The following is a 24,376-nucleotide window of genomic DNA, read 5'->3' on the forward strand; positions in this document are numbered from 1 at the left end:
CGGAATCCCAAACGTGCCTTGATAACACCGAAACCTACTCCAACCCAAATTTAAAGAACTTTAAAACCTTCAATAAGCCAACTTTCAACTTTAGACGCCGAAACGCTCCTGGATCATCCAAAACCAGATCCGAACACACGCCGAAGTCAAAAATCATCATACAAACCTATTGGGACCGTCAAATCCCAGTTTCGAGGTCGTTTACTAGAAACGTTGACCCAAACTTAACCCTTTAAAGCCAATATTAAGGAACTTAGTGTTTTGATTTCAACATGAACCCTTCCAAACCCGATCTAACCATCTCTGCAAGTCATAAAACAGTAAAAGCACATACAAAGAGTCTTATTTAGGGGAACGGGGATCTATAAAGCAAAACAACCGGTCGGGTCTTTACATAAACAGTACAAGTACAACATCAAAAGGTGACTCTGAGGCCTGCGAACGCTACGGTAGGTATACCTTGAGTCTCCACAGCAAAGTCCGAACAACTAGCTAATGATCAACCAACTCCATAGTACCTGAATCTGCACAAAATTATACAGAAAGCGTAGCATGAGTGTCACGACCTAGTGGCATGCCTGGAAGATCACAGAAAGATGTTCTTTCAACTCCTTCAACTCTTTCGGAGCCATGCAGTACGGTAGAATAGAGATAGGTTGGGTACCTTGAGCCAAATCAATACAGAAATCGATATCACGATCTAGTGGCATGTCTGGAAGATCAGAATGACACACATCGGGGAACTCCCGGACCACGGGCACTGAATCAATCGCTGGAGTCTCTGTAGTAGTATCCCGAACATAGGCAAGATAAGCCAAACAACCCTTCTCAACCATATGTCGAGCCTTCAGAAAAGAGATTACCCGACTAGATGCACTGACAAAAGAACTCTTCCACTTCAATCTAGGCAACTTTGGCATCGCCAAGGTAACAGTCTTGGCATGGCAATCAAGAATGGCATGATATATAGATAACCAGTCCATGCCCAGGATGATCTCAAAGTCAGTCATATCGAGCAACAGAAGATCCTCTCTAGTCTTATAACCACAGAAGGTAACAATGCATGACCGATAGATCCAAACCACAACAACAGAATCACCCACCGGTATGGACACATAAACAGGAGTACCCAAGGATTCACGAGGAACACCCAAGAAATGAGCAAACAGAGATGTGACATATGAATATGTAGACCTTAGATCAAATAATACCAAAACATCCCTACCGCAGACAGAGATAATACCTTTGATCACGGCATCTGAGGCCATTACATCAGGTCTAGCCGGAAAAGCATAGAATCTAGCTGGAGCGCTACCTGGCTGGCCTCCACCTGTCTAACCTCCACCTCTAGGACAACCATTACCCACCTGCCCTTCGCCTCTAGGCGGTCGGACGGCTGGTGCGGCAAATGGTGCTGTGATCATAGGCTGATGACCCTACTGTACTGCCTTGCCCCGGAGTCTGGGACAAAACCTCTTCATGTGGCCAGGATCTTCGCACTCGTAATATCCCCTAAGAACGGTGGACTGCTGACATGAAGTCTGACCCTAATGGCCTGAATACCCGCTGGAGGAACCCTGAATAGTTGTAGGGAGGTAGGAACTCTCTAGTATGGTGCTGAAATAGGGTCGCATTAGAGCACCCCGAGGAGACAGCAGTGCTGGATATGCGGGTCTGCTAGGCTGACCCCTCACAAACTGTCCTCTGCCCCCAGTCGGGGCACCGCTGAACTCTTCGAAATATCGAAACCGCTTATCCCTCATTGCTTGCTCTCGGCTCCGCTTACGAACACCCTCGATCCTTTGAGCTATCTCCACAACTAGCTCGTATGAATTCACCATCTCAATCACTCGGGATATAGTGGCCTGGATACCAGAGTGCAGACCGACAACAAACCTCCACACACTCTCTATATTAGGGTGAGGTATCATAAATGCATGGCGAGACATCTCAGAGAATCTTGCCTCTTAGTCGGTCATTGACATCTGACCTTACTGGAGCTTCTCGAAATGAAATCGCAACTCTTCCCTCTGAGAGGGTGGAATATATCTGTCCAGGAAGAGACGTGTGAACTTGTCCCAAGTCATGGGAGGAGAACCTGCTGGTCTGCTGAGAAGATAGGACTTCCACCATCTACGGGCCCTGCCCTCCAGCTGAAAGGTGGTAAAGTCAACCCTGTGGGACTTCAATATCCTCATGTTGTGCAGTCTGTTCCTGCACCGATCAATAAAGTTTTAGGGGTCCTCATGTCGCTTACCTCCAAAGACAGGAGGATGTAGCCTCCTCCATCTGTCCAATAGCTTCTGCGGCTCGTCGGCCGCAACTGGTCTGGGCTCAGGTATAGCTGTTGTAACTGGCTGAGCTCCCCCTGCGGTAGTGGTCTGTGCTTTCCCTTCCCCCTGAGATATGGCTGGGCCTACTGGAAATAAACCAGCCTAAGCCATAGAATCCATGAACCACAGCATACGGCCCATGATCTCCTGAAATCCTGCTGCGGACGTGAAATCTGCTAGGGCTAGATCCACTGCAGGCACCTCGCCCTGCTCCTCAATAGCAGGATCCTCCACAGGATCACTGGTGGCATAACTGGAGCAACTCTAGGACGTCCTCGTCCTTTACCATGGGCTGGAGCCCTTCCTCGGCCTCTAGCAACATAGGGAGCAGCTCCTCTATGATCGGGTACATCTGCCGCACGCGTTCTCCCCATCTGTGAGAGAATAAGAGAAAGATAATTAGCACAACATCAACTGCACGATAGGAGATGAAGAAGGAGTAGTTTCCTAACATCCTATATCCTCTCGAATATAAGTACAGACGTCTTCGCACAGATCCGCAAGACTCTATTAGGTCTACTCATAACTTGTGAGACCTATGTGAACCTAGTGCTCTGATACAATGTTGTCACGACCCAATTTCAATTATAGGCCGTGACGGTGCCCAACGTCGCCGCTAGGCAAGCCAACTATGAACTAGCCATGTCTTTATTCATTTTAACAATTTTGAAATAGTGGTTTTCTTTATTTATTATCTAAGTAAGAGGTGAAAGATTTAATAAAACAAAGCATAAACAAATATAAGAACAAGTGTGGTGAAACAAATAATCAAAAGCCATCGAATATCTACTAGCATATTTTTCAAGACCTGATATCACAAGTGTATGAGCTACTAGTACAATATACAAAACACTAAACTACTATCTGAAATAGAGTAGACAGAAAATAAATTCAAAAGAGAGACTCTGGGTGCTACAGAACGGACTCGAAAGGCAGCTCACCATTAAGTCTCAAAGTATCAAGGGTACATGCCGGGATGACTGCCAGATATACCTGCCTCAAATCCTGCACAGAAGTGTAGTGTGAGTACATAAACAACATGTACCCAGTAAGTATCCAGTCTAACCTCGAAGAAGTAGTGACGAGGGGTCGACTTCGACACTTACTAATAATAATAATAATAATAATAATAATAATAATAATAATAATAATAATGATAATAATAATAATAATAATAATAATAATAATAATAATAATAATAATAATAATAATAATAATAATAATAATAATAATAATAATAATAATAATAATAATAATAATAATAATACAATATCAAGCAGGGAATAAATCACCCATTAACTTATTATAAATTTCAAAGTCTCCAACCAACCTCTATTAACACCGAATCAATTTTTGTCATTTAATAAATTTATAACCTCTCGAGCCATCAAGTAATATCAAGTGTAATCAGGCTCCGAGTATTATAACGCACAAGTTATGCCGAGGTTGTACGATCCGATCTAAAAATATACTGTGTGCACTGCCGAGGGTCGAACGACACAAACCATAGATGCATCTATTAACCTGCCGAGGTGAACGACCCGCTCCCATGAGAGTAGAGAAGTTTACCTCACTCGCGGAAGTACTTCCGATGCGAGTGGACATGGATTTCTCAGAGTTATTGTCGCGCCCCATTTTCTCAGGGTTTTGATATGTGACAACTGTTTTAAATGGAAGAAAGGTATTAAAAGAGAAGAGTCTCCACCTAACGGTTTTTAAGGTGCGTTAGGGCACCTATTATGCAAATGACTCTGTTTGACTTATCAGTGTCACCAAAGATCGGGTAAAGGCTCAAATTATCTCAAAGAGAAGTTGTTAGGCACTCTTCGAGGTCCTCAATTGTGGGTCTCGGCCGAACTTAAGATTATGTGGATTACAATTAGGCTAAGTGATCAAATAAACAAAGTGAATGTAAAGGTCAAAGAATTTCATTACAACATGATTACTACAGATCTTAGTACGAATATAGGGATACAACCATTTGGATCTAATAACAACATATAAAAGAGGGGGAGAGGGGTCCTAAGTTTTTAGCCTAAAGGGTCACCCTGTGCAACATAAATAATACTTCACAACTCCCTTATGATAGGGAGTTACTCATATTATTCAACGGGCACAAACAATCATCTCCTGCTACCCGATTACTATGTTAAAGTTGTTTACCTGAAGCGCGCTAATTCAATTCTAAGTCGTGCTCTATGTGTGCGCTACCCGTCCCATTCCTATGGTCCAGGAGGTATTGGACCTCTACTAGGGTGGTTCTAGACTTTACTTAGGTGGCTCAGAAATTTCAAAACTAAGCGACATACAAAACACATATTGGACTTCAAATATGGGCAGTTAAGGTCTCAAGTTAGCCTTCACACTTAGGCAACAAATGCACGCGAAACAGGTTTTCATGTTTGGCTGTTTCAGAATTAAGAACCTTAAGCCTTATAGACATGATTTCTATGTGACTATGCATTAAAACATACAAGCAGTTTCAAAGGCTAGGCGCCGCTTATCTCCAAATAATTATACGATTGTTGCATGCTAATTTGAGATTGCAGATTTCTAGTTATTTTACCTATAGATGTTGTGTCTAGGTGATTTACGCACTAAGTGACAATGAAATCTATTGGAGGAAAGCCTAGAATTATTCATGCTTTTCGAGCAGCAAACAGCGTTTAGAAAATTAACACTTTTTGGCGAGTAGTAATACCCTATAGGTAGGATCTCTAACAATTGGTGATCCGAACCAATTCTATTGCTATATTTTAACCTTATAGGCATGTTTTCTAGGTGAACAGTGCAATACAGTAGTGAATGAAATGACTAAAATCCTATAGGCATGATTTCTAGTGGATATGCTGCAGCGATGCAAATTGAAGGAAAATTCAATGATATTTATTTCCTATGGGCAGGTTTTCTAATAACATGTAGCAGCAGGGATAATTGAAGCATTTGAACTCATGCTTTGCTAGTAGACAAGTAGTGTGAGTGTGTGCTTCTCTTAATGCCATGATTTCTACAGTGCACATAAAGATTGAATGGCATATATAGCAATGATTTCTTAATGCCATGATTTCTACAGTGCACATGATTTCTACAGTGCACATAGAGTAGACAACTCGGCTTCTTGTATAATTCTCAAAGAAGGGATTTCTACTTAGGCAAGAATAACTGCTTCAGTGCCATAAACCAATAGGTAAGGAGTTGCCCCAGTTGATGCGTGAACCGTGGTACGATACTTGAGCAGATCAAATGGCAACTTCTCGTGCCATTGCTTGTAATTATCTATCATTTTCCTTAGTATCTTCTTGATGTTCTTGTTGACGGCCTATACAGCTCTATTCATTTGCGTCATGTATGCCGGGGAATTCTTATTCTTGATCTTGAAAGTTTCACACATGGCCTTCATCAGATCATTGTTGAGATTGGCGGCGTTATCGGTGATAATTGATTGAATCACTATCTTCATGTTGCGTTGTCTCATTACATGTCACAGTCGTAGGTTCATCGGGATAGGTAATAATAATGCTGAAAAGAAAAAATGTAAAAATAATAATAAATACGAAAACCAGTAATGCATTAATAGAATCTTAAAAACGTCAACAAGTGCGGCTCGACGGCTCGAGCAATTATTTCAAAACAGAATATTGAAAAATGTCTCAAATGCTCAAAAAAAAAATTAAAAAGTAATTCATGCTAATTTGCGAGGCTATCCAGGAACTCGATGGGCCCGGGATGGTGCAGCGGTCCAGTTCTTGAGAAGATGCCAGTATGTACGAACCAACCAGTTAGGAATGGGAATAATCAAAAGAAAGAAAAAGCAAAAGGTAACCAAGTTAGTAAGGAATATTAAAAGAGTGTTTGTGATATTAAAATATATTTCACAAAGTCATGCAATAATTCGCGTCCTAATTTGGAGACCTCATTGTGCCCGAGGTAGGCCTAAGCGACATGTACACTTGGAGAAAATTAATGTCAACATTTGCGTCATTTCATTAATGCCAAAAATGTTTATGCAATAATGATCAACATGTTGGCATATTTTCTCCAAGTAATGCACATCGTATGATAGCGTCCATTGGGATTGTGGAAATCCAGTCGGACTTTGGACGAGGTTCATCTTAGCAGGTTGTTACGTTAATGACTTTCCAACCCGTACTAGCTTTAGCATGATGCATGTACATTTCAAGTCGGAGTAGGGTTTCTAGAATGGTCTAGACCAGTACTCCCAAGTGGACAACTTGAGAGGGAAAGGCACGGGACCGTCGATTGCACTGCTGATCGACTAGTCTACCACAAATAAGCCTTTTCGATTTAAAAAAGGTAATTTTGGAAGAGCGTGGACACTCATTAAGCGCCACTATGTTGATAATTGGCATGGGTGGAGTATGATGTGGAGCATGCTTTATGCAGAAATAACACATTGTCAAGTATTTGCATGATAAATATGTAAAAGCAGTAAATACAATAGTAAGGTAAACATAGAAAGGAAAGACAAAAGGAAAGAGTCAGTTTAGTTCGTAGAATATATGCAAGAATATAATAAAACAAATATGGGAATAGGGATGGGGGAGGCATGATATGGCAATATTAAGCAAGATGAAATGAAAAGTGGTCATAGCAAATAAAGGTGAACGGGAAAGGGATGTGCATGTCATAACAAATTTAAATAAGGGTGAATGGGGAAGGGATGTACATGTCATAACAAATTTAAACAAATAAAGGTGAATAGGGGAAGGGATATGTATGCAGTAGCAAATTTAAACACATAAAGGTGAAGAAGGGAGGTGCATGTAATAAAGAAAGCAATCCACGTAAGGCAAGTTCACTATGGTAAGAGCTTAAGTATATCCCCAGCAGAGTCGCCATGCTGTCGCGCCCCGTTTTCTCGCGAAAGCGGGGTTTCAACGTGTGACAACTCTTTTAAATGGGTGATAGGTATTTAAAGAGAAGAGTCGCCACCTAACGGTGTTTAAGGTGTGTTAAGGCACCTATTATACAAATGATCTTCTTGACTAGTCAGCGTCACCAAAGATCGGGTAAGGGCTCAAATTACCTCAAAGAGAAGGTGTTAGGCACTCTTCAAGGTTCACAACTGTGGGTCACGGTAGAACTTAAGATTATGTGGATTATAATTAGGCTAAGTGATCAAATAAACAAAGCGAATGTAAAGGTCAAAGAATTTCATTACAACATGATTAGTACAGAACTTAGTACGAATATAGGGATACAACTATTTGGATCTAATAACAACATATAAAAGAGGGGGAGGGGGGTTCTAAGTTTTTAGGCTAAAGGATCACCCCGTGCAACATAAATAATACTTCGCAACTCCTTTAAGATAGGGAGTTACTCATATTATTCAGCGGGCACAGACTATCATCTCCTGCTACCCGATTACTATGTTAAAGTTGTTTACCTGAAGTGCGCTAATTCAATTCTAAGTCGTGCTCTATGTGTGCACTACCCGTCCCATTCCTATGGTCTAGGAGGTATTGGACCTCTACTAGGGTGGTTCTAGACTTTACTTAGGTGGCTCAGAAATATCAAAACTAGGCGACATACAAAACACATATTGGACTTCAAATATGGGCAGTTAAGGGCTCAATTTAGCCTCCACACTTGGGCAACAAATGCACGCGAAACAGGTTTTCATGTTAGGCCATTTCAGAATTAAGAACCTTAAGCCCTATAGACATGATTTTTATGTGACTATGCATTAAAACATACAAGCAGTTTCAAAGGCAAGGCGCTGCTTATCTCCAAATAATTATACGATTGTTGCATGCTGATTTGAGATTGCAGATTTCTAGTTATTTAACCTATAAATGTTGTGTCTAGGTGATTTACACACTAAGTGACAATGAAATCTATTGGACAGAAGCCCAGAATTATTCATGCTTTTCGAGCAGCAAACAGCGTTTAGGAAATTAACACTTTTTGGCAAGTAGTAGTACCTTATAGGCAGGATCCCTAACAATTGGCGATTGGAACCAATTCTACTGTTATACTTTAACCTTATAGGCATGTTTTCTAGGTGAATAGTGCGATACAGTAGCGAATGAAATGATTAAAATCCTATAGGTATGATTTCTAGTGGATATGCTGCAGCGATGCAAATTGAAGAAAAATTCAATGATATTTATTTCCTATGGGCAGGTTTTCTAATAACATATAGCGGCAGGGATAATTGAAGCATTTGAACTCATGATTTGCTAGTAGACAAGTAGTGTGGGTGTGTGCTTCTCTTAATGGCATGATTTCTACAATGCAAATAGAGATTGAATGGCATATATAGCAGATGAATCACTGAATCCTATAGGCATGTTTTCTACCCTTGCATGCAAACATCAGAATTTATCCATTCCCCATTTTTACTAACACCGCAATTATTTATTACAATGTTATTACAGGCCCAATAATGAATACGATTACAAATATCATACAAATAATGACAGTAGGCCCAGAGCAGGCCCAAAAGAAATACCCAGCACTGCTGGGCCTTCAACAATTCTCCCGTGGTATACCAAGATTTTCAACAAGGAACTATATTTATCAGCATAACTCAGAATCCATAGAAGAGCTCAAAGCCAAATTACACAACCATAGATCAACCATATTACCCAGGCATTAAATCACTTAAACTAACCAGCTTACATGTTCATTAGACAATAGGAAGAAGGAATTGAGTGGGGTAGTTCAGGTCTCAATAGTAGAGAAAGTGGCTAAAAGACCCCAAACCCTAGTGTGTCAGGGTTCACAAGAGTCTCAAATGGACCCCGAGCAGTGCTCACACTAGGGAGGTCAATAGCAAGAGTCTTGGTGACCTTGTCTTTCAACCGGCCAAGAATGATAGGTTCATAATAGCGTAGGTAACAAATGAGAGAGAATGGACAATGAATAAGGGACAGAAGTTGAGGAAATGCACTTATAGCTTAAAGTAGACGTAGCAAAGTTGAGGATAGAGAGCAGCTAATCAAGTAGGTCACAGGACTTAGAAGCAGGTTCAGCAGGACTTCAACGCTTAACAAAGTAGCACATAAACAGCCATATATTGAAAGAGTTAGGGGAGAAACAAGTTTGCAGGAGTGACAAAAGTTATCATACGTAGGTGCATAATACCCAACAAGTTTAAGTAAGGCATTGACTTAGAGATCTGAAGCCTAAACGTCCTAATTATGTCAAACATGGTATGGAAGCACAAACTAAGATGGCCATTCTAAAGGTTTTAAACAGTCACTAAGGATATAAGACTAAGCAAAACAGAAACATGATGTGAGGGAGTAGATCATAGTTGATAGAAAAGGTCTTAGCACAGATTAGAACACATTACATATGCAAGACTATCATTATAGAGATTCAGAACAGAGTGGGAAAGTAACCACATGTCAAAATAGCTAATGTAGACATTCAGGTATTGACACAGTAGACTAATTAATTAGAGAAAGTCCAAGTTATGCTAGGGACTCATCCTAATATCATGAAACAAAACAGTTCAAACATGGTAGGAAAAACAAGTTGAGATAACTATTCTAAAACCTCAAGCAATCACTAAAGGAGTATAGGATCAAGTGAGCATGTTGAGTGACACAATAGCAGGGAAACAAGTCATAGTTAACAATGAAGGTCAGGTTATTACAGATGTGAGGCATTCATTACAGAGATTCCAGACAAAGCAGGTAAGCATATTCATGAACATTCAGGCCCCAATACACTAGCTAAACGAGCTTAGGAGGATTCAGATTATCCAAGTTAGACATAGACAATCTCAGAACTAGCAGCATTAGGAGAAGTTAAATGCTAAAGAGATTTAAAACGAGTGTAAAACTAACAGAGTTGTGCATAAAGTAGCCCAGATACACATTAAGCCATAGATTTCAGAAGCGAGAGCACATGCAAATCAGAGACATATAAAAAATGAAATTGCAAAAGGTCAAGCGACTTACCAGTTAAACGGACAACAATAAAGAACAAAAATTCCACAAGAACCCAGAATCTCAATGTGTCAAAGTTCCCAAGAGCTTCGAAAGAACCCCGGGCAATGCTCGCACCAAGAGAAAGTTCGAATAATAGAATCTCAGTGGCCTTGGCTTTGAGCCGGCCAAAAACAAAGTACAGAATAAGAGAATGAGGGAATCATAGAACAAAGCTATAATTTTTAGTGAAAGTATATCGATTCCGCTCCTTTCAAAGGGGAATAGGGAGGGGTTTATATAGTGACAGAAATCAAATAAGTAAACAAGGAAAAACTATAAAATCAAACATAAATAAGGAAGTAATAACATGGAGAATCAATAAAAATCGAATTAGGGAAAAAATTGGTAAATCCTAGTTGACAGAAATAGGAAATTAGCCGAAAATCTTGGCTAATCGGACCCATATAGCCTGGTCATGATGTATATGGACTAAATACTGTCCAGATTCAACCGATTGAAGTTGAATGGCCGGATTCTAAGAGATAGTACTTGCCATGTTTAGACAAGTACTAGGTGATACCATAGTTTTGTAGAAAATAATGAGATAACACACAAAAGGTAAGAAAATCATGGAGAGAATCCATGGTTGAGACGGATTTGGAGAGATTTGAGAGGGCGGCTAGGGTTTCTATGGAGAGGAGAAGAGAGAATTTTAGGGCGGCGGGTTAAAGAAAATGAGAGGATTAGGGTTGGGGTGGGTAATTATAATGAGGGGAATAAATGAGGGTCGTTGATCTCGGCTGGGATTTAAAATGAACGGGGCAAGTTAATTAAAATTGGTACAGACCGGGTCTTGTAAAGGGGTCATTTGACTTTGGGCTGGGGTTACTGGGATAAGGTGTTGGGCCATTTTTTAGTCCGAAAATTGGTTTAAAAAATTGGGCCAACCTTTTAAACACACATAATTTATCAAAATAATTTATAAAACTAATTAGTAAATAAATAAAAAATATTTTTATGTACTAAAATGATTTAAAATAATGATTTAGCATTATAAAAATATAAATATTCTATTTTAACACAAATAATATAAATAAGGAGCATTTATATGTGAATATATGCTATTATTACAAGATTGTGCAAAGCTTTAAAATGCTAATGTATTTATATAAAACAAAAATGCAGTGAAAATATTATGAGACATATATGAGGATACAAAATAGTAATTTTGGATGATTAAGTCATCACAAATAATTCAAAGGGATAATTACTAAATATTTATGTAATTTAAATGCAAGAAAATTAATTTTAAAGCTCTAAAAACTATGAAAAATTATAAAAAGTGTTTGAAAGTATATATATATTATTTGAAAAATTATGAGGGCAAAATTGGGTATCAACAGTTATTAAATATTCCTCAATTCTTCCCAAAAATAAGAAATCTAAATTAGAAAGTTTCAACCTTACAATCCCTAATCTCGGCTTTATTTAAGACATTTAATATGCATAATAAACATAACAGTACAATCAAGACATGATGTATATCTAATACTTCCCGGATATCTCATGGAATATAGCTAAGCACGGACTCTCGTCACTTAGTGCGTACGTAGCTCCCCACAAAATTAACTCGAAACAAGAATACACCTAAGGGGATGAGTTCCCTCTTACAATTGGCCCCGGTTGACTTTCAGGGTTGACTTTTTAAAGTAAAATTCAAAGTCGACATTTTATTATCCGGAATTATTTCTGATAAATTTTAATGATGTTGTGTAATTAATTTGGCTAGATTTGAGCAGTCCGGAGGTCATTTCACGCGAGAAAGATAATTTGGAATATTCGCCTAACTTCGTTAAGGTAAGTCTCTTGTCTATCCTTGTGAGAGGGAAAACTACCCCTAGGTGACGTGATTGTTATGTGCTACTAGTTGTGGGTGCTTCGTACGCACGAGATGATGAGAGTCCATACGTATTTAAAGCATGTTTATGTTCGCGTAGACTTAGGACTTTGTCATGTAATATTTGAATTATTTGAACTAATTCTGCTGGCTTAATCAATCGAATTTATAAATTGAAATTGATTTAGAAATACATGTATATATGTTAGGTCGAGCCTTATCACCTTGAGTTGTTGGCAAGTTATTTGAGAAACGGTAAAGGTTGCATTCACTTTATACTCATGTACTGTATTGTAATCACGTGTCTCGTAATGCGATAAGTTCCTTCCTTTCTTGTGGAGCGGGCCGAACGCCTCGGAAGTATAATAGATGCATCTATGGTTCGTGCCGCTCGACCCTCAGCAGTGTACACATGATTCTGGATCGGGCCATATGACCTCGGCATAATCGTGCGTTATATCGCTAGCAGTCAGAATGTTCACGAAATTATCCTTCCATCGATACCCGACACTTTATATGGTATTTCCTTATCCGTTTGATATTGGCACTTGATATTTCTGAGTTGTTGAGATAGAATACGAGATTAAGAGATTGATATCGTTAAAAGAAATTTTGGAAGATTGTGTTAGTTACAGATTTACCTCACTACTACTGTTGTTCTTCTTATCTGTTTATGATTTACCAAATTGATTTATTGGACCATTAGTAAATGTCGATGTTGACCCCTCGTCACTACTTTTGGGGTTAGGCTAGATACTTACTGGGTACGCATTGATTTAAGTACTCATGTTGTACTTCTGCACTAAATGTGCAGGATCTGACATGTTCATTTGGTGATCATCCTGGCGCGTAGGCGCAGCTGTTGAGGAGACTTTATGTGAGCTGCATTCCAGGATATGTATCGCAGTCCATCGAGTTCCCATCGTACTATTCACCTTGTCTTGTCTTATTTACATTTCAGACAGATGTTTTATTATTATGGTACTCCATAGTGAATGCTCATGCACTTGTGACACCGGATTTTGGGATATACTAGTTGATGCTTACGGTTCTGTATATTATCATCGCCTTTCATTTCTTTTATAAACTACTAATTTTGTACGTTCTCGTGAATTTAAAAGTGTAAATTTCCTTCCTTATTAAAATTTATGATTTCGAAAGTAATAAAATGAACAACTAATGCGATATTTCACCGTTGACTTGCCTAACAGCGACATTGGGCGCCATCACGACCTATATCGGGTTTTGGGTCGTGACAGTGATGGCGCCTAACGTCGTCGCTAGGCAAGCCAACGGTGAAATAGCCATATATTTATTCCTTTTAATAATTTTAAAGTAGTTGATTTTTTTATTTATTAAGTAAATAAAAAGTGAAAATTGTAATAAAGTAAAGCGTAAACTAATAAAAGAGCAAATATGATGAAATAAATACTCAAAAGTCATAAAGTGTCTACTAGCATATTCCCAAGACCCAGTGTCACAAGTGTATGAGCACTAGTAGAATATACAAAACACCTAAGCTACTGTCTGAAAGTGAGATAGACAGAAAGTAAATACAAAAGAGAGAAACTGCGGGTGTTGCAGAACGGACTCAGAGAGCAGCTCACCACTAAGCCTCCGGATAACGGGGGTGCGCATCTGAATGGACACCAGATGCACCTACCTCAGATCCTGTACGATTAGTGCAGAAGTATAGCGTGAGTACATAAATAACATGCACCCAGTAAGTATCCAGTCTAACCTCGAATAAGTAGTGACGAGGGATCGACATCGACACTTACTATGGGCCAGCAAATAAAATACAGAAATTCTAAATAGGCATGGAATATGTGAATAATAATAATAACACAATAGCAAGCAGTTAATAAATCATTCTTTAACTGATAGTAAATTCCAAAGTCTCCAACTAACACTAACTAGTTCCAAATCAATTTCGTTTATTAAATAAATTATAACCTCTCAAGCAATAAAATAATATCAAGTGAAATCGGGTTTCGAGTATTATCACGCACGATTTATGCCGAGGTCGTACGGTGCGATCCAAAATATTGTGTGCACTGCCGAGGGTCGAATGACACGAACCACAGATGCATCTATTATACTGCCGAGGCGAACGGCCCGCTCCCATGAGAGTAGAGAAGTATACCTCGCTCGCGGAAGTACTTGCGACGCGGGAGGACATGGATTTCTTAGAGTTATTATGTATTTCATCAATTCTTCCAAAAAATAAGAAATCTAAATATAAAATTTGCAACTTTAAAATCCTCAGCCTCAGCTCTATTCAAAATAATTAATATGCATAATAAACACATGTAACAATCCGACAAGTTGTTTGAGCTCTAGCGCGTCGTTCAGCAGTTTGAGGCCATGATCAATTTCACTTCAGGTATTATGACTTGTACGCGTAGTTAGAATTGAGATTCAAGGAGTTCAGAGTTGATTTGGAAAGAAAATTCTCATTTCGGAAGCTTTAAGTTGGAAGAATTGACTAAGGTTGGATTTTTGAGTAAACGATCTCAGAATCGAGATTTGAAGGTTCCAACAGGTTTGGATGATGATTTCGGACTTGGGCGTATGTCCGGATCGGGTTTTGGATGACCCGGGAGCGTTTCGGCGCCTATTGTGGAAGTTGATATTTTGGAAGAATTTCACAAATTTGGGTTGAAGTGCATTTCAATGTTATCAATGTCCGTTTGAGATTCCGAGTCTGGGAATAGCTTCGTGTGGTGATTCTGGAATTGGGAGCACATCCAGAAGTGGATTCGGAGGTCTGTAGGTCATTTTGGAGTCATTTGGCTAAAGCTAGAAATTTAAAGGTTTTTGAGAAGTTTGACTGGAAGTGGACTTTTTGATATCGAGGTCAAAATCCGATTTCGGAAGTTGGAGTAGCTTCGTAATGTCAATTATGTCTTATGTGCAAAATTTGAGGACAATCGGACGTGATTTGATAGGTTTCGGCATCGATTTTAGAAGTTGAAGTTTCAAAGTTTATTAAGTTTGAATTGGGGTGCGATTCATGATTTTGATGTTGTTTGATGTGATTTGAGGTCTCGAGCAAGTTTGTGTTATGTTATGGGACTGGCTAGTATGATTGGACGGGATCACAGGGGCCTCAGGTGTATTTCGGGGTAGTTTCGGATCATTTCGGGCTGTTTTGGAACTGCTGATTCTGGTGTCTGGTTTCCTTCTTCGCGAATGCGAAGGAAGTCCCGCGTTCGCGAAGAAGAAATTTTGGGGGTGCTGGATTTGGCCTTCGCGAACGCGTAGGAGGGCTCGCGAATGTGAAGAGGTGCCTGAGGAACTTACGCGAATGCGAGGGGCCAGTCGAGAACGCGTTGAAGGAAATGGAGGATTTGGGCATGGAGCCATTTAGCCTTTGCGAACACGGAGCTCCAACCATGAACGCGAAGCAGTGGATCCTGGAACCTTCACGAACACGAGGCTTGATCACGAACGCGAGGGCATTTCCGCGTTTTCGAAGGAGTCGGACTGGGCAGTGAGATGTTTTAAAACGGGATTTTTGACCATTTTCACTTTATTTCCTCCATGGGAGCCGGTCTTGGGGCGATGTTGGTGCTCCATCTTCATCATCTATGTCAATGTAAGTGATTCTCACCTATTACAAGTTAAATACATGGTTTATATATGGATTTAGACATGGAAATTAGTAGAAATTGTGAAGTTTTGGTAGAAAACCTAGAAATTGGTATTTTTGGAATTTAACCACGAATTTGGGTAAGGAATTGGAAATGAATTATATATTTGAGTTCGTGAGGCTATGGGTAATGGTTGTCTTTGAAAATTTTCGGAATCCAGGCACGTGGGCCCGAGGGTTGCTTTCTCGATTTTTCGAGCGGAGTTAGAAATTTTTACAAATTGATTAATTATGAATATTAGAGTATATTTTGATTGGGTTGCAACTTATTAGACTAGCTTTGGAGCGACGGGCATCGGTTTGAGGTGTTAGGGAGGCTTTGGAGCCGGTTATGGAATTTCGGAGCGAGGTAAGTCTCATTTCTAACCTTGTAAGAGGAAATTAACCCCATAGGTGAAGTAAATTATTGTGTGCTTCTATTTGTGGGGGCTACGTACGCACGAGGTGACGAGATCCCATACGTAGTTACTAGCTATGCCTATGTCCGGGTAGTTTTAGGCTCACATCATGCCTTGTTGATATTGTTATTGATTTATGTTTATTGTCTATCTTTAGAGGGAGCGAGATTGAGTTTGCTTATTAAATGTTTTGAAAGGAGTTGAAATTGAAGAACTTAATATTTAAAAGGTTTCATTTGAACTTCAGAATTTCGAAAAGGATTGAGTAATGCTATAATAGCTTAAGAAATCTATGTGTAACCGCGTCGCATGTATGTTTCGCGAGCGGGGTAATTTCCTTAAAAGGCTATAAGCTGAATTTCCCTTATTTTGAAAAGAATCAAGAAAGAGATATCATCTTAATGTTAAATTTATATTTGACCACGTCGCAAGTATGATCCGCGAGCGGGGAGATTTCTTTAATTTATATTTGACCGCATCGCACGTATGATTCGCGAGCGGGGTATTTCCTTCTACCACTCTTATGGGATTGGGCCGTTTGCCTCGGCAGGATTTATGTACCACACTCTCATGGGAGTGGTTCGTTCGCCTGGCAGGTTAATAGATGCATCTATGGTTCGCACTGTTCGACCCTCGGCAATGCACAGTTTAATTTTATGTTAGATCGGTCTGTACGCCTCAGCACTTCCTATATATATATTATCCTCATTGAATCGTGCGTAATATTTGGCAAAAAGCCAGTGTATCTGAGGGTTTTTCCCTGATTTGAATTATGACAACCTCTTTGATGAAAATATATATCTATATATATATATATATATATATATATATATATATATATATATATATATATATACTCTGATCTTACGGAGGGAACTTGCTAGTTGAGAGCTTGAGTAAATTGTAAAGAGGAAAATTGTACCACGTGTTTTATACTTGTTTGTTTCATATATTTACTCTGTCTCATATTTATTCACTTATTTACTGTACCTGATATTATTGGACCACTAGTAAATGTAGAAGTCGACCCCTCGTCACTACTTTTTCGGGGTTAGGCGGGATATTTGTTGGGTACGCGTTGATTTACGTACTCATGCTACACTTGCTGCACATTTTTGTGCAGGTACACATATGTTTAGCGGCCTTGTGGGCGCAGAGACGCGATTATGGCAGGGACTTAGGTGAGCTGCATTCTTTACGACGATCCACAGCCAACGGAGTCTCCCTCAGAGTATTGTATTTTCTTTTCTGTCCAAATTTGTATCCCGGACAGTTATTGTATTTTATTTTGCCTTCCTAGTTGATGCTCATGCACTTGGGACACCGGGTTTTGGGATGATTATGAGTTGTGTTGTATTGGAATTCTTTTTAAAGATATTATTATTTATTTTGTAAGCTTCATCTTTTACGATTTAAATTGAAGGAAAATATGATTACAAAAGTAACAAAAATGAGAACCCATTTAAGTCTCCTCGTGACAACATGGTATCAGAGCACTAGGTTCACTTAGGTCTCACAAGTCATGAGAAAGTCTAGTAGAGTCTTGCAGATCGGTACAGAGACATATGTATTTATCTTCGAGAGGCTACAAGGCTGTTAGTAGCACTTCCCTTCTTGATTCCTCATCGCGCGATTTGATTACTTTGAGGCTTATGCCTTCATTTTCTTCCCATCCAATCTTATGCGACGTGAAGCGCTTGTTATAAATCAGGAACTTGAGGAATTTTAATGGTACTACAGAGGTGGTGCATGATGTTCCTCCCTGCGTAATTGCTTTGGACGATTGTCGTCGCCTTGTCGAAGGTAGTTCTGTTGTTTCAGCTCAGTATCAGTATTACCTAAGGTTCGAGATTTTGCTTTGATTATCATGACAATTCGTGCATTGCTACCGCACAGTGTTTGTGCAATAGTAGGATGCTTGTATATGCGTCGGAACAGTGAATGACTTGGAAAGGGGTTTACTCAGTACATGACTCAGAGGTTCAGTATTTATTTCCGACGGAGGAAAGGCAATTGGCCTATGAAGGTTCAGGTATGGATTGATTGAGCAATGAGACTTGGTATTTTTGAGTGTGGTAGAATTTAATCTGTGAGATGGTGTCAGAGAAGCGGTTGTCAGAGGTAGCGAAGTGTAACAATTTCGGAATAAGATGAATATTTTTAATGTTGATGGGCTCGAGAAAGATGATCTTCGAAAAGGTTTAAAGTTAGTAGCGATCTATTGGTTCAAGTGCTACGGAGATAGATATTGATTTGAGGCAACAAGTAGGTAGCGTGTGAGAGGGTTTCTTGCGGTGGTTAAGTTTCCAAAAAGCTAAGTGTGAGAAACAGGAGTCGAGTAGTTGCTTAATGAGGGAGTTTGACCAAAGTGGGAGAGTGGCAGAGTAGCATATGGGTTTTGCGGTAGGATGACTACACACCATGAGAAAAGTTTAGAGTGATTTGGGATCCAGGGTGGATAGTGATGGGGTCTACGAACTCAATTTGGAATATTAGCTATTAGGCGGCGGGAGATTTGATGCAACAGATATGAGTTGCTTGATATGAAGAAGGATACAACATGACTCTAGATTGGAATGTATTATCGCATCTTTAGTTGATGTCCATGAGGAGTGAACAGACTTGTACAGCTGGTGAATGAGCGCGGGCTCAGGATGGTTTATTGGTTTCGTGGTAATAGACTCGGCGCAGCGTTGTTGGAGGATGTCGATATGGAATTTCCACAAGTGGGATATATCCTGTGAGCAAGATAGCGGGTGCATGGTGTTGATGGGGTTTTTAAGAAAGAATTCTACTGGCTATCCAGTAAAAGGTCGGATATGTGAATGTGGCTAGTAATTCAGAGTGTTCATGAAAGGTTTAACAGAAAGATTTCGAGGAATTTGGCGGGTGATTACGACTAAGGAAGAAAACATCAGTGGTAATTTGAGTAGAGGATTTGGGGAAAAAGTGTACTATATTTGGCCTTATCGATTCAAGTTGAGGCTTTGGGAAGACTCAGAGTTTATGTTTCATGTTGATGTGATGTACAAGGAAAAGAATTCAGCCGGTTGCTTCTTTGAGAGGGTGTTCATGTGCTAGCAGGGCCTTGGAATTTGATCATGTTTGGGAACAAGTTAGAGTGAGTGACTCTCAATAATGGTTTTAGTGGGTTCAAAAATTCAGAGTGTGGTGCCTAAGGATTTCTAGCCAGTAGTATGGTTGAGTATCGAGCTTTTGCAGATTATGAAAAGGGGCTTGGAGTGTTCTATATTATCTTCGGTCTGCGGTGTAGTATTGAAGGAATGAGAGAAAATAACTGCGGACTCATAGAGGAATTTTCAGAATGGGTGTACCAGTTGTAGATGCGAATATGCGCACAAGGATGGTATAAGATGGTTTGTAGGTTTGGGACAGCATGGTCTCGTGAAATAAGGTCACTCACGATGAGTGCGAATTTAGGTTTGTGATGTAATGGATGGAGCTATTATTATTTCTAAGGCAAGTTAAGGATAAATTGGGAAAAGACGGATCGTCTAACGATGGTTGAATTGGCATGATGGTGGTAATGATCAGTTCCTTCAGCGCATTGAGTTATGCATGTGATTTGTGGCGGTACGTGTGAGGCTTGACGGCCACCGTAATTGATTTTATTTGGAGGAATTCTAGTATTATGGCATGTTATATGTAGATGGATCCCGGAAGAGTTATGGTAGTTTAGACCACTACTTGAGATTGGTATTTTCTGTGGATATGAGAATTCAGTCATGTGTTGAAATGGTTCTCTTGAAACGAGTTAAGTAGAAGGTTTCTATATGATGAAGTGTTTACCCTATTAGTGGTTCAGGAGTTATGATGAAATTCTTGTACTCTTGCGCATTGGCGTGATTAAGTGCATCAAGTAGTATGGGATTCAAAAGTTGAGGATTCAATATTTACGGTTCGGTATTGACAAGGATGTCATGAGCTCGGATGAGAAGAAAAAGGATTTAGATGTTTAAAGTAAGATGGTACTGTTTTCGGCGTCGTCTAAGGTCGATGTCATGTGTAAGAGGCCTTGTATATTGATTTGTGGATTCTTGATTTGCTTTACAGCTTTAGTGTGGTCGGTGGTATGGATGTGCAAACTTGTTACCTGGTGCGAAAGGTCGTGGAGCATATCCCACGGGAAGTTTGTATAAGTGCGACGTGTAGTCACTTGATTGATTGAAGAATTGAAACCAAGTATGAAGATTGTGGTAATATCGCTAATTTGAGAACTTATACCTGGAGAGCGCTCAATTCATTTAGCCGTGGACTGTGGAAGTTTGTTCCGGTTATGATGGTTGTTCTTGTGTGTTATGGGAGAAAGGGGTTATTATGGACCCTTGAAAGGTTATTAGCCTAGTACGGTGTGATCGGAATCGGCTTGAGATCCGTGGATGGATTTAAATATGAATATGGGCTATATATCAGGCCGGATGTGTTCACTTCAGCATAGCGCTCCTTATGGAGGAGTATTCGGATGTTGGATGTCATTTCATCGTCGGCTATTTCATGTAATACTATATTTGTGTCATGTGAGTTGTGAAACGGCTTGATAAATTTCTTATGTGTTGAGGTTCCGCGTAGCGATGGTGTTATGTGAGCAGGATGGCTCTCGAGATTCAGATCATATATCGCACCTTAGTTGTGCTTGAGGTTTGTAGCGTATGGCGCTATCGGACCTCCCAGGGATGATATTATGCATTTAGCGTGCTTGTGTCCGATATTCGGATATTTTGTAGTAATGAACATTCTAGCTCGGTAAGTATTTCCTTTTTTTGTGCGGATTGGGTGGCACGCCGCCACGGGTATGTTGTTTGGATCGGGTTGCACGCCGCAACAGTGTGATGTTGAGTACAGTCCCCTATATCTATTTTTGTGTGTTTTGTTTTCCATTTTTTGAGGAAGGTTCATGGCACCTTTTCGGTTGTCTAATGAGTTATGTGGGTTGAGTAGTCCCTTCCAGAGTTCATTTTCCTTATGTATCACGTCGAGTTTGTAGCCTATTGGCACATTGTGGCATCACTTGAGACTTTTGGCAGCGTCTGAGGTGGCTTATTGCCTGAATAGCTTATACTGGGTGAGGCAAGATTATTGGATCTGGGATCAGTGCGATCGGATTATATGAAGTATAGTAAAGAGAAAATACCATTATTTGGTTCATAATGAGGTGATGATTCTAGTCAAGAGGAGAGGTTCAATAGTTTGTTGACTCGGCAGTTGGTTATGAATTTCTACACATTTCTTCCGTCGTGGCAGTATTGCCAAAGTTGAAACAAGACTTATATATGTCATGAGGTGTATTGTGAGCATCGTATTCGTGAGATTTCGGCTATTATGATCAGAGAATGTTATTATGGTCATGTGAATGTTGCGGTGCATGGTGTGAATTCAGCAAAGGTATGCAGTCATGTTCTGGTACATCGTGTGGTGATTGATGCGGTGTTCGTATGTGGGAAGCCGCCCTGACAGAGAATTCTGGATGTTGGAGCTGGGCTCTAAGGTTTATTTGCCTAAATAAAAGATAATATCTTCAGATTTGATTGAGCTAATGTGCTCAACTGAGTTGTGGTAGCACAGGTAGGTGCACGAGGTGTTAAACAGTGATTTCGGACAACTCCAGTGCAGTTCTTAGCACGTTCGAGGACGAACGTATGTTTAAGTGGGAGAGAATGTAACGACTCGACCGGTCGTTTTGAGTTCTAGTGTGTCGTTCAGCAGTTTGAGGCCATGAGCAACTTCACTTTAGGTATTATGACTTGTACGCGTAGTCGTAATTGAGATTCAGGGAGTTCAGAGTTGATTAGAAAGAAAATTCTCATTTCGGAAGCTTTAAGTTGGAAGAATTGACTAAGGTTGGATTTTTGAGTAAAGGATCTCGGAATCGGGATTTGAAGGTTCCAACAAGTTCGTATGATGATTTCGGACCTGGGCGTATGTCCGGATCGGGTTTTGGATGACCCGGGAGCGTTTCGGCGCCTATTGTGGAAGTTGATATTTTGGAAGAATTTCACAAATTTGGGTTGAAGTGCATTTCAATGTTATCAATGTCCGTTTGAGATTCCGAGTCTGGAAATAGCCTTGTGTGGTGATTCTGGAATTGGGAGCACATCCAGAAGTGGATTCGGAGGTCCGTAGGTCATTTTGGAGTCATTTGGCTAAAGCTAGAAATTTGAAGGTTTTTGAGAAGTTTGACCGGAAGTGGACTTTTTGATATCGGGGTCGAAATCCGATTTCGGAAGTTGGAGTAGCTCCTTAATGTCAATTATGTCTTATGTGCAGAATTTGAGGACAATCGGACGTGATTTGATAAGTTTCGGCATCGATTTTTGAAGTTGAAGTTTCAAAGTTCATTAAGTATGAATTGGGGTGCGATTCATGATTTTGATGTTGTTTGATGTGATTTGAGGTCTCGAGCAAGTTTGTGTTATGTTATGGGACTGGTTAGTATGATTGGACAGGGTCCCGGGGGCCTCGGGTGTGTTTTGGGGTGGTTTTGGATCATTTCGGGGTGTTTTGGAACTGTTGATTCTGGTGTCTCGTTTCCTTCTTTGCGAACGCGAAGGAAGTCCCGTGTTCGCGAAGAAGTAATTTTGGGGGTGCTGGATTTGGCCTTTGCGAACGCGTAGGAGGGCTCGCGAATGCGAAGAGGTGCCTGAGGAACTTACGCAAACGCGAGGGGCTAGTCGCGAACACGTTGAAGAAAATGGAGGAGCTGGGCATGGAGCCATTTAGACTTTGCGAACGCGGAGCTCCAACTGTGAACGCGAAGCAGTGGAGCCTGGAACCTTCGCGAACACGAGGCTTGATCGCGAACGCGAAGAGGAAATTGAAGGCCATGCAAGTTTGGCCTTCGCGAACGCGAGGGCATTTCCGCGTTCGCGAAGGAGTCGGACTGGGCAGTAAGATGTTTTAAAACGGGATTTTTGGCCATTTTCACTTCATTTCCTTCTTGGGAGCCGGTCTTGGGGCGATTGTGGAGCTCCATCTTCATCATCTATGTCAAAGTAAGTGATTCCCACCTATTACAAGTTAAATACATGGTTTATATATGGATTTAGACATGAAAATTAGTAGAAATATTGAAGTTTTGGTAGAAAACCTAGAAATTGGTATTTTTGGAATTTAACCACGAATTTGGGTAAGGAATTGGAAATGAATTATATATTTGAGTTCGTGAGGCTATGGGTAATGGTTATCTTCGAAAATTTTCGGAATCCGGGCACGTAGGGCAGAGGGTTGCTTTATCGATTTTTCGAGCGGAGTTAGAAATTTTTATAAATTGATTAATTATGAATATTAGAGTATATTTTAATTGGGTTGCAACTTATTTGACTAGATTTGGAGCGACGGGCATCGGTTTGAGGTGTTAGGGAGGCTTTGGAGCCGGTTTTGGAATTTCGGAGCGAGGTAAGTCTCCTTTCTAACCTTGTAAGAGGGAATTAACCCCATAGGTGAAGTAAATTATTGTGTGCTTCTATTTGTGGGGGCTACGTACGCACAAGGTGACGAGAGCCCGTATGTAGTTATTAGTTATGCCTATGTCCGGGTAGTTTTAGGCCCACATCATGCCTTGTTGATATTGTTATTGATTTATGTTTATTGCCTGCCTTGAGAGGGAGCGAGATTGAGTTTGCTTATTAAATGTTTTGAAAGGAGTTGAAATTGAAGAACTTAAGATTTAAAAGGTTTCATTTGAACTTCGGAATTTTGAAAAGGATTGAGTAATGCTATAATAGCATAAGAAATCTATGTGTAACCGCGTCGCATGTATGTTTCGTGAGCGGGGTAATTTCCTTAAAAGGCTACAAGCTAAATTTCCCTTATTTTGAAAAGAATCAAGAAAGAGATATCATCTTAATTTTAAATTTATATTTGACCGCGTCGCAAGTATGATCCGCGAGCGAAGAGATTCATTAAATTTATATTTGACTGCGTCGCACATATGATTCGCAAGCGGGGTATTTCCTTCTACCACTCTTATGGGATCGGACCGTTCGCCTCGGCAGGATTTATGTACCACACTCTCATGGGAGCAGGCCGTTCACCTCGACAGGTTAATAGATGCATCTATGGTTCGCGTCGTTCGACCCTCGGCAATGCACAGTTTACTTTTATGTTGGATCGGGTCGTACGCCTCGGCACTTCCTATATATATATTATTCTTATGGAATCGTGCGTAA

This window comes from Nicotiana tabacum, chromosome 2, assembly GCF_000715075.1.
Source record: "Nicotiana tabacum cultivar K326 chromosome 2, ASM71507v2, whole genome shotgun sequence".
Taxonomy (NCBI): Eukaryota; Viridiplantae; Streptophyta; class Magnoliopsida; order Solanales; family Solanaceae; genus Nicotiana; species Nicotiana tabacum.